Source organism: Bacillus rossius, chromosome 10 (genome assembly GCF_032445375.1).
Source record: "Bacillus rossius redtenbacheri isolate Brsri chromosome 10, Brsri_v3, whole genome shotgun sequence".
Classification (NCBI taxonomy): domain Eukaryota; kingdom Metazoa; phylum Arthropoda; class Insecta; order Phasmatodea; family Bacillidae; genus Bacillus; species Bacillus rossius.
In genome coordinates, this window is record NC_086337.1 from 16,380,910 (window position 1) to 16,393,008 (window position 12,099).

General features: G+C 42.1%; 1 protein-coding gene across 1 annotated transcript in view; it reads right to left on the minus strand.

The window, feature by feature from the left end:
- LOC134535633 (uncharacterized) overlaps window positions 1–12,099 on the minus strand; it is a 527,534-nt gene that overhangs the window by 239,161 nt on the left and 276,274 nt on the right. The window contains exon 2 of the mRNA XM_063374810.1: window positions 114–220. The gene's annotated coding sequence lies outside the window, so the exon portion shown is untranslated. The remainder of the gene's footprint in view (window positions 1–113; window positions 221–12,099) is intronic.

The following is a 12,099-nucleotide window of genomic DNA, read 5'->3' on the forward strand; positions in this document are numbered from 1 at the left end:
TATGTACAGTAAGCCTTGTGGTGTATTCTTATTCACGAATCAGCAAGATCATAACACAAGTGCAGTTGACAAACGTTTCGACATTCGGTCATGTTGAAGTTATTAAATCGTACCTGCGATCTTCCTGTAGATAGTTAGGCACTCTAACTTCCGATCCGTTTCATTTGCAGTTGGGCGTGTCAACAGCTTCTAATAGGTGTGATGTTCAGGACTGGTTTATCTGTAAAGAAGTAATCACAATTTACATGCACGTTCCCAAATTAAAAAAAAAATCTCGTATGAAAATTAATCATACATAAATTAAATTTTATGTCCAAAAAATCCTTCAAATTTGATATACCTTTCCTCAGAAAATATTTGTAAGAATTCACAAAACACAGTACTCTAACATACACTGTTCATGCTTTCGATATAGGAATTTGTTTAAACGCACTCAATTTTATATATATATATATATATATATGTATGTATATATATATAACAAGAAAGAATTAATTTTTTACAAAAATAAGTAGTTTTAATGGTTTCTTCCTATATATTTTTGAATATCTATATTAACATTCATACAACACAAATAATTTCGGTGATGGTTTCTAGAGCACTCTTATGTCTGGTAGACTTGTGTCATTCAACCTTAAGATGGATTGAAGCAACAGAAGTTTTTAAAGAATAGTCATGTGCAGTTTGCTGCCAAACTTAACTCTCAGCTTGCACGAATATTACTTTGATTAAGTGCTTGCATGCGTTTAGGTTGACTTAAAGAAACCTCGTTGTTCAAAATTTATGTTGTTATCAGCTCATGCGAAATCTCATTTTTACTCAGTTCAATGTCACCTGTAACCACGTGACACGAAATGAAGTTGTACAAACACACTCCTAAGCTATTTCTGCATCGGAAAAACTTTCTTTACTAAAAAAAAATATTCATTTATGGTTTTTGAAAAAATTCCAAATATTTATATGATATTAAGACAAAAATTATCTTCTGCTGTATTTTATTTCTGGTGTACAGTAAGTTCCCGCACATAAGCGCACTCACATGAATTAAGTAGTTTTACTTAGGTGTTCAAAACAATTTCCAGGTATACACATTTGTGGATAATCAGAATTCACAACTAAGGCCCCGAATATTCATATAAATAAAAATGTTTCGTTCGTTAAAAATATTGAATTTCCGAAAGTTCTTCACTGATTGCTTTGAAATGTTGACACAAAGTTGCAATCGAATACGCACGTGTTTTTATATACCTATGTCACACCTGTGAAAGAAAAAAAGTTAATAAATATATATTGGTAAAAACATATATTTTTAATATCTGCATCGCTATGGAGGATATATATATATATATACACACACACAAATATAGGTAGAGTGATAAAAAGAGATAGAAAGAGGTATATACCTATAAATAGATAGAGATATAGAGATATAAATATAGAGATGCTTTTTATGTGTGTACCTATTTCAAACAAAAAAAAATTGAGGCATTGCAACGCATACCGGGCATTATATAACTTATATATTTTTTTATTCTTAATAAAGTAAGGGGGGAAAAGTTTTATACTTAGGAGAAGCAACTACTGATGGGGTGATCAGCCCAGAGGCTAAGTAGTGTCCCGGCTATCGGCACAAGTGGATCACTACGGCGAGGCGGGCGCGAACCAGGAGAGGCGAGACTGCAGTGGCTCGCCGTTGCGTTCCGCGGTCTGGAGGTGAAGGGTGAACACGACCCGGGACCCCTGGCTGACCTGCGAGGAGCTGTGGCCACTGAGCTGGCAGGTCGGGCGAGGAACAGCTATTGGCAACATTAGATTATGACTGTTTTTATCGATTATCGCGCTCTTGCACATGATAGAACCGAGCATTTTCGTTTACGGTGGCAGAGGAAAAATTTTTAGGAAACAAAATTCAGGTCTCGTTTGAAAACTGTACAAATTTTCGCTTTCTGTCAGGAACAGCAAAACTTCAGATCAGAAAAATAAAAGTGTTATTTAATAAATAAGCTTCAAACGTATTAGCAATTATTTTAATTATTTTCTGCCCAGTTGGACTTTTACACTAATAAATAGCTCTCTTTGGTTCCTGGCTTCTAGGAATCTCTGTAACAAAAACTCCCATCCGTCTTGATTCGTGTTTCCCTCTGCCCGCCTGTTTATCCCCTACACGCCTGATAACCCCCCCCCCCCCCCGGGTATGATACCCCCCCACAAAGCCTGTTACGCCCTCCCCTCCTGTAAACCCTCCCCCTTTGTGACTGCAATCCCTATCAAACTTTTTTTTCCTGTTCCGGAGCCATTGCCATTATCAGCCGCCCTCGTTAACCTGGTTGCACGTCGCTGGCTACAGAACATACACAGTGCAATCGCAATAAATGTAAAATGTTGGCTCAAAACCTCATTATATACATAGGCTTATAATTGCGCATAATTGAGAAGTTATCCGCTTAATTTTAACTTAAACTTTTTTTATCATAATTCAGCATTACTCAGTGTGTATCAGTAAAAGATTATAAAAACTTACTATGCATCTTTATATATCATTGAAGATATTTTTAAAGGCTTCGATTAAAATTAAAAATAGCAGAGTGTTTTCTGATTTAAGTGCATGACGCGTCCTATTCCTAGATTGAAGCGTGCAGGATAGACAATGTTTACTGTATCTCTCTGTATTCCGTTAATTTTTTTTTAATACTTGTTTTCTGTCGTTATCGATGTCCCTGTTTCAACATGCGTTGTTCCTAGATTTCCGCTATATTTTAAAATATAATTTTTGAAAAGTAATAATTTCTTGTTTTACGTAATGAAACGTCGCACCTAACTATACTTATTTCACCTGTACAGATAATTTTAAAGGTTCGATAAAAAATTTCTTATAGATTTTAAGATTTTCACTCAATATATATTCAGCGTACTTAAAGATAAGCCACACGACAGCTGCTGATAAAATGGCTTAATGTCATATAATTTCTAATGAACAGTAATTACTTACTGATGAAGTATTTGGTCAAAACGTCTGAAAGTTAAATTAACTACTTTCGCACCTGAGTGGTGTACGTTTGTAAAATAACATCGAAATTTGTTTCACTGTTACGAATTGACGGCGAAAGATTTCAATTTTTAAATTACAACTGGCAGAAAAGTAGTTACTACATGGCATAATTATTTCGTAACTGACGGACAGTAATTCCAGTATGAAACCAGCGGCACATTCGAGTAATAAGGCAGATATCACAGTGTGTCACATCAGTAAGTGATGCTCGGGAATCGAAGAGCCATAACGATGCGGGAAGCAGCTATCAGACTCGGATGCTCGCGGTCTGCCTTCTGGCGGCTGTAGTGGCTTCCCGGCGCCGATAGCAGGAGTCTCCCCGGCGCGGCAGTGCCTGCTATAGGAATTAATAGGGTGCCTCCCATTTCAGGTCAGGATTTTATATTTACAGTAATTACATATAAACTCGTAGACCTTTTCAATTGTTTAACTTTCACAAAATGAATAATATATACAGGGCATGCTTTTTGCATAATTATCTGCCAAAGTTACATTTTTAACGTTTTTGGGTTGTACAAATAAGGATAATTTAATTTATTGAAAATATGAAGCTTTTTAGATTAAAATGCAATGCCACTGGCTACTTCAAAAAATGGTTTTAATTTCTTTCAGAAAATATTAATTAATTTTACCTGGCATTTCAAAATTCTCAAATTTGTTACGATTTTGATAGCCAATAATCATGAAGTGAGTTTTTGTGATATAAATGCAAACCATATCATGAAGTAGCCAGTGGAATTGCAGTTAAACAATAAGTTTCAGTTCTGCAATAAATTAAATTCTCCTTCTTGTACAACCCAAAAAAGTTAAAATGTAACTTCAGCAGCTAATTAGGCAAAACGTATGCGCTGTATATTTTTTTTCATTTCATGGAAGTTAAACAATTGAAAAAATCAAAAGTTGATCAGTGATTAATATAAATATAAAATCATGACCTAAAATGGGTGCCACCCCCTTAAGGAGCCCGCCCAGTCAGGGTGTATCTGTGTCAGTGAGGCGACTCTCACCGCTGCTTCAAGCGCAATGTCGCCTCTAAGCGCAAGGCTCTGAACTGGCGTGCAGTCTTCTCGTCGTGCATAGACCAACTATGAAGTATGAGCGGTGATCGTAACATTACATTGCGGCGAAATGAAGATAAAGGTTTAATACAAGTCCCTTAAGTGCTTTCAAGAATCTGTACCGGTGGTTTTATGGCTACAAATTACTCTGAAAACACCCCTATCAGCCACTTTGCAGTTTAAAGACGTAATCCGAAAAACAAACTATTTACTTATCGGTCTTCAGGGACTTATTTTCTATGTATTATGAGGTGCAACATGTTTCTTTGAGCTCACTGTCATCACGTCAGCCAAAATTATAATCAAGAGATCAAATTCTTTTCTTTTAGAAAAAAAATTAAATTTCAGAAATACGACAAGCATGATTTTCAACCGGTTTTTAATGTTGTTAAGAATTATTTTATCACGTTTTTAGTATCTCGCTTTCTTCTCTGTCTATTCAGTACAAATTTTGCAATAGATTGTAAACTAACTTCTCGATGAGCTAGAGACATTAAAATTAGAACTTAGTTCATAATTGGATGACAAACATACAGACAATATATAAATTGCAGCTAATACTTTATAAAAATATATAGATTATAGTTCACAAATAATTTATTGCATTTATTCGTTGTCTTGGTCCTCCAACTTGGTTTATTACCTGGAGCTTTTCCAAATTTGTAAAATATTTCTGTCATAATCTCTTCAGGATGTTAAATATTCCGAAATTTCACAAACACAAGAATAAAAAGAAGACAATAATTACTTAAATAAAAAAATTATATTTGATGTTTTATAAATGGATAAAAATGTATAAAATAATTTCACCTAGCCCCATACAGATTTTTAACTCCACACATATACCTAACTCCATACAGATTTTCCTGAAAAATTTAGATAAGGTTTTTTTTACCCATGAAAATACTTGTAATATTTAAAACGAAAAACTTGGCAGTGTATAGAGTAACTGTCGTTGAGCAAACTCACACAAAGATCAAATTATTTGCAGTGGAATAACATTGTTAGTGACTTAAGTGAAATTGCATTAATTATCTATTGCATGCGGCCCACGTTTTTCGTTTTTAATCTTACAAGTATTATCAAGGTATTTAAAATTCACAAAAAAAAAAAAAAATAGGACAATCTGTATGGGGCCAAGAGAAATTATATTATAATTTTTACTTAATTTTAAAAACGCGGAATATAATTTTTTTAATTAAAATATTCGTAAAGTAATAAATCAATCGTGTTACAGTTTTAAAGTTAACTTACACACAGTGACAGATTCGTTGATTCAGTAGTATTATACGAAGATGCAAAGATTGCACGTGCTGCAATTTTTAAATTTTTAAATAACTAGAAGTTGCATTTAAGAAGTCAAAACATATAAATTATAATTTTTCTAGGTTTGGAAAATAAAAACAATGCACAATTTGGGTGTAAGTTTTTATTTTACAGAACTCATAGCAGTTCGTGTCCAACATCGCTCTGATATTGAAAAGTGCATGATTTAAACCACTTCAACAACAATTTTTTGGTTAAATTAATCAGAAATTATAATAGAAATCGTGAAGATTCAAAGTGTAATAAAATTTTATTCATCAAAAAATATACATTGAAATACTTTAAGATATTTAAAGTTAAAAGTTTAAATAATAATACATTTAACTTTCGTGATGAAAGTTTACATTTCAACTTTGGGGCTGTTACAATAAGACACCAAGAAAAGTGTTTGGGAAGATCTAATTAAATAAAAAACTACTGAATTATAAAATGTTCATTGGTGTCCTGCAAGTTAAAACTTGATTCTTTTACACTTTTCCTGCCGCACGGACATATGTAGGCGCAATCGATATTATCATTCTCAGACTGCCTCGCAGGATTCACTCACCAGAGTGGCCGCACTGCGGGAGGACTGGTCACTCCGCCTCCAGAACCTCTACTGCCGGCCTTGTGTCCTTCCCGCCGGGCCTCGCAGGATTCACTCACCAGAGTGGCCACACTGCGGGAGGACTGGTCACTCCGCCTCCAGAACCTCTACTGCCGGCCTTGTGTCCTTCCCGCCTGGCCTCGCAGGATTCACTCACCAGAGTGGCCGCACTGCGGGAGGACTGGTCACTCCGCCTCCAGAACCTCTACTGCCGGCCTTGTGTCCTTCCCGCCGGGCCTCGCAGGATTCACTCACCAGAGTGGCCGCACTGCGGGAGGACTGGTCACTCCGCCTCCAGAACCTCTACTGCCGGCCTTGTGTCCTTCCCGCCGGGCCTCGCAGGATTCACTCACCAGAGTGGCCGCACTGCGGGAGGACTGGTCACTCCGCCTCCAGAACCTCTACTGCCGGCCTTGTGTCCTTCCCGCCGGGCCTCGCAGGATTCACTCACCAGAGTGGCCGCACTGCGGGAGGACTGGTCACTCCGCCTCCAGAACCTCTACTGCCGGCCTTGTGTCCTTCCCGCCGGGCCTCGCAGGATTCACTCACCAGAGTGGCCGCACTGCGGGAGGACTGGTCACTCCGCCTCCAGAACCTCTACTGCCGGCCTTGTGTCCTTCCCGCCGGGCCTCGCAGGATTCACTCACCAGAGTGGCCGCACTGCGGGAGGACTGGTCACTCCGCCTCCAGAACCTCTACTGCCGGCCTTGTGTCCTTCCCGCCGGGCCTCGCAGGATTCACTCACCAGAGTGGCCGCACTGCGGGAGGACTGGTCACTCCGCCTCCAGAACCTCTACTGCCGGCCTTGTGTCCTTCCCGCCGGGCCTCGCAGGATTCACTCACCAGAGTGGCCGCACTGCGGGAGGACTGGTCACTCCGCCTCCAGAACCTCTACTGCCGGCCTTGTGTCCTTCCCGCCGGGCCTCGCAGGATTCACTCACCAGAGTGGCCGCACTGCGGGAGGACTGGTCACTCCGCCTCCAGAACCTCTACTGCCGGCCTTGTGTCCTTCCCGCCGGGCCTCGCAGGATTCACTCACCAGAGTGGCCGCACTGCGGGAGGACTGGTCACTCCGCCTCCAGAACCTCTACTGCCGGCCTTGTGTCCTTCCCGCCGGGCCTCGCAGGATTCACTCACCAGAGTGGCCGCACTGCGGGAGGACTGGTCACTCCGCCTCCAGAACCTCTACTGCCGGCCTTGTGTCCTTCCCGCCGGGCCTCGCAGGATTCACTCACCAGAGTGGCCGCACTGCGGGAGGACTGGTCACTCCGCCTCCAGAACCTCTACTGCCGGCCTTGTGTCCTTCCCGCCGGGCCTCGCAGGATTCACTCACCAGAGTGGCCGCACTGCGGGAGGACTGGTCACTCCGCCTCCAGAACCTCTACTGCCGGCCTTGTGTCCTTCCCGCCGGGCCTCGCAGGATTCACTCACCAGAGTGGCCGCACTGCGGGAGGACTGGTCACTCCGCCTCCAGAACCTCTACTGCCGGCCTTGTGTCCTTCCCGCCGGGCCTCGCAGGATTCACTCACCAGAGTGGCCGCACTGCGGGAGGACTGGTCACTCCGCCTCCAGAACCTCTACTGCCGGCCTTGTGTCCTTCCCGCCGGGCTTCGCAGGATTCACTCACCAGAGTGGCCGCACTGCGGGAGGACTGGTCACTCCGCCTCCAGAACCTCTACTGCCGGCCTTGTGTCCTTCCCGCCGGGCCTCGCAGGATTCACTCACCAGAGTGGCCGCACTGCGGGAGGACTGGTCACTCCGCCTCCAGAACCTCTACTGCCGGCCTTGTGTCCTTCCCGCCTGGCCTCGCAGGATTCACTCACCAGAGTGGCCGCACTGCGGGAGGACTGGTCACTCCGCCTCCAGAACCTCTACTGCCGGCCTTGTGTCCTTCCCGCCGGGCCTCGCAGGATTCACTCACCAGAGTGGCCGCACTGCGGGAGGACTGGTCACTCCGCCTCCAGAACCTCTACTGCCGGCCTTGTGTCCTTCCCGCCTGGCCTCGCAGGATTCACTCACCAGAGTGGCCGCACTGCGGGAGGACTGGTCACTCCGCCTCCAGAACCTCTACTGCCGGCCTTGTGTCCTTCCCGCCGGGCCTCGCAGGAGTCACTCACCAGAGTGGCCGCACTGCGGGAGGACTGGTCACTCCGCCTCCAGAACCTCTACTGCCGGCCTTGTGTCCTTCCCGCCGGGCCTCGCAGGATTCACTCACCAGAGTGGCCGCACTGCGGGAGGACTGGTCACTCCGCCTCCAGAACCTCTACTGCCGGCCTTGTGTCCTTCCCGCCTGCCGTGTACTGTCGGGCTGAAGCAGCGGTCAGCCGTGCATAGTACATAGTGCATAGTGACAGTGAAAAATATTCCCAAGGTTTTAAAAGCCTAGGAAAACAATGTCCCGAATACATAGTTTCTATAAATCCCCAAGTGACTTTGTAGCACACCGGTAGAGCGTTCGCTTGGTAACTTTAAGGGACTTGCTTAGAATATCGTCAATAGAAAACATTTTACTTTGTCATAACATTCTAGTATAATAGTGTTCAATTAGCGCCATAATTTTACGGGTTGTTTGTAGGAAGTACTTGCAGACTGATTACAGATTTTTAAGCAAAAACAAATAGCCTATTCAAACATATACTTAGTGTTTTGTTATGTGTTTTAAATGTTTCACGTTATTATTTTATTAATGCCTTAGATGATTCACTTATAACGTGTGGTGAAACTTTATGGTATTACATGTTTAGTGAATTTTCTTACAGGGGCAGTATTTTAATTAAATTCCTTGTCAAAAATCGTTTCCTAAGCCGAGGTTTCGTCAGCGTCGTTTCTATTAGTTAAAAATTTCCTGTTGTTTCGTGCTGCTAATTGTCATCTCCGGTTGATGGTGGCAAGAAACCTTTACGAATCAGGCAGCGAATTATAATGGAAGGCGCAAAAATAATGAGTAATTTGCATCCAGAAATTTTGGTATTTGCAAGGCGACTATTTTATTTATCACGCATGGCATAATTTAAAAAATTTTACGTTCTATTTCGTGACTGAGTTTCGTATTATAAGTTTTTTTGAAGCATGAACCACGTGAGAACATTTAAGTTTGCTCGTTATCGAGGTTAGATGTTTACACAACATTGTGGCGTTCTAAAAGACACGCTCAGATTTTTTTAAAAATTAAATGTTCGTTTGAAAATGATTTAATCATCAGTTATTTAAAATATATTTTACAGATCATACTAGAAATTTCGCACCTGTCTTAAGACGCATCAGAACAGCCTGCGTCGTTACACACATTTCATTCCGTTTGACTTTGAGCGCCATGCGACCGTCTGAACACTTTGGTCATTACGACGCCATGGCAGCCAAAAGGAAACGCCCTCCATCCTCTTTAAAAGGAACTCAATTAGAAGCCTCGCTGAACCACGCCCAACACTACGAACAGCTTCAAGGTAGAGAGTTTTTTTTTTAACAGCACACTTTTCAAACACGGAGTGTAAATAGCTTGAACTTTATGGTGGCCGATAATAGAATAATTATTATTACTGTCTACAAGGAAACTAATTAAAAGTTATATGTAGGTCGCAAATAAATTTTTGTGGTTAAAATTGCTGTTCCGTGGAGGAAACTTAATAAAAACCAAAAAAAAAACGTAAAGCTTTTTTATGTTTCAATATTTTTGTTTGACGCTGCTGCAAAGGAATATAAGTAATATAAAGTCTAATGAAGTGTACGTCAGACTCTCTGAAGTGGTCCGTTTGCAAGACAGCAGATTTGAGGGTTTGAAGCGGCTCTCTGCAGTCCCACTGCTCCACTTTAGTGATTAGCGGAAGAGCATTCTCGTTTCGGGAACCTCACGTGGACCACTTTCAATCACGAAGAGTGGCTGAAGTGTGTGAGCCGCTGAGCCCGCCAATTACGTCGCAATCACCGCGGCGCACTCGCTCGTGTGTCGTGGGGCACAAGAGGAACCGCCGTGGAAGAGGCAACCGTGACGTCATCTGCTCATGTCCCAGTGGCCTGCATCACAAACACGTCGTTATCGCGTGGCCTGTTCTAACACACCGAACTGACTAAGCCTTACAAGCGTCGAGAAGGTGGGAAGGTAACCAAGGGATTCTGAATCTGGCGGGAGTGGAGGCCTCGCTAGGGGGTTCCGGGCTTTGAAAATTTTTGGACCCCGAGAGCCCAGCATCAGGTCCCGAAAATATAGAGTCCTAGCCTAGGGATCTATGGACTTTGAAAAAATTTCGAGCCTTAAATACGAAAAAGAGGCAACCCTGAGTGAATCTGGCGGGGAGTGGAGGCCTCGCAGGGAGGTTCGGGACTTCGAAATTTTTGGGACCCCGTGATACTATTATCGGGTCCCGGTGATCTCGTTTTAAGGCACTTTGCACAAGTTTAGAACTCTTTCCAATAGAGGCGGAAATGCATCTAATGTGCAAGTTCGTGTAAACCCTAGCGATCACGGTCTCCTAGAGCTTATTCTGTAGTTACAGTCAGGCGGCTACCTTCAACGTGTGTTCAACAGTACGTCCCACAGAAACAGACTGGTTCGTGTGGGATGTCCTGTAGATTGACCTGCGGGTCATGTCTCCTGGTTGGGAAGCCGCAGATACGGGGTGTACTTCCCGGCTGGACAAGGGATTTTTTACTTTCGGAAGTTAATCTGCTGGCTTGGATAGAATTCCGCCGGAATGAAGCTGAACATTATGAAATGGAGAAGCACATAGAATGTGTGGGTGCTTTGATCACACACAGCTGCGGTCCCATGCAATTTACAGGCAATTTCTCGGATAGTGTTATTCTTCGCTCATACTATATGTTTTGGGTGGTTAAAATAAGTATTGAAGCTGTGTGGTTCAGCTACACACATACATTTTAAAACATTAAAAATAAATTGATAGAAATCTCCAACATACATTTAGGTCCCTCAGTAGTATATAATAGGGGCGCCGAGGACAGGCCTCAGGCGGTGGTGCCGGTGCCGGTGTCCGCCATATTGGATTGTGACGTCACGGCGGCCATCTTGGATGGTTGTGACCTTGACCTTGAATTTGATCCTCAAAAATCGCCAAAATCCGCCAAAATTGGGCAAAATTGCCCAAAATTCCTCAAAAATCGCCAAAATTTCCATTTCTGTGGAAAAAAGTTCCGCCAAAAAATCTCAAAAAATTCCACAAATTAAAAATTTCTCATTTCGAGGGAAAAATTTCCCGTTTCGAGGGAAAAAATTCCCGTTTTTAGTCCTTAAAAATCCCAGCGGCTGAAAATTCCTGAAACTGGCTTAAGCATCCTTAACTCAAGCCTCAGTTAAGCCATTTCTAGGAATGATACCATGACCGCCATCTTGGATTATGTCGTCACCGTTGCAATTTTCGTTACGGTCGCCATCTTTAACTTTTTTATTATCCGATTTTAATAAAAAAAATTAAAATTTATTAAAAAATTCAAATAATAAAATTTTAATAAAAATATTTAAAAAGCATACTTTTTCGACACGGAGCTCGGAGTCCTCGGTTCGAACCCGACGAATGCAAAAAAATAAAAATGACGACCGATCCTTCCCTCGTGGTGGGTGCTGGCAGACTGACTCCCACCACTTTTTATCATCATCTAGTATGACGTCATGGCCGCCATCTTGTCTTCGATGCTGGAAGCCATCATCATTGTATCGTCGGCTAGAGTGCGCCGATGACATGTTAGTTTAATTCGTATCCGCTAGAGTGCAGTAATAATTTATTACTGTGACACCCGCCATCTTGTCATTTAGCCGCCATCTTGAAAATCCGTAATTATTTAGCTAGAAATTCGGGAAAAGTGCCAAAATTCATTAAATAAATCACTCATTAATTTACATATTGATTCGATCGATTCCCGTCCTCGGTTCGATACCCGATCGTTGCAATAATGTTTAATCTTATGTAAAAAAAATAATTTAAATAAACCATGTTCAACATTCGTAAAGAGACTCTAAATCCTCTACTACCACCATCCTATCAGACATCAAGACCACCATATTGGAAATGTGTAATTTTAATGCTAGAGATCCGGGAAATAGTTCAGAAATCATTAAATAAATTTGTAAT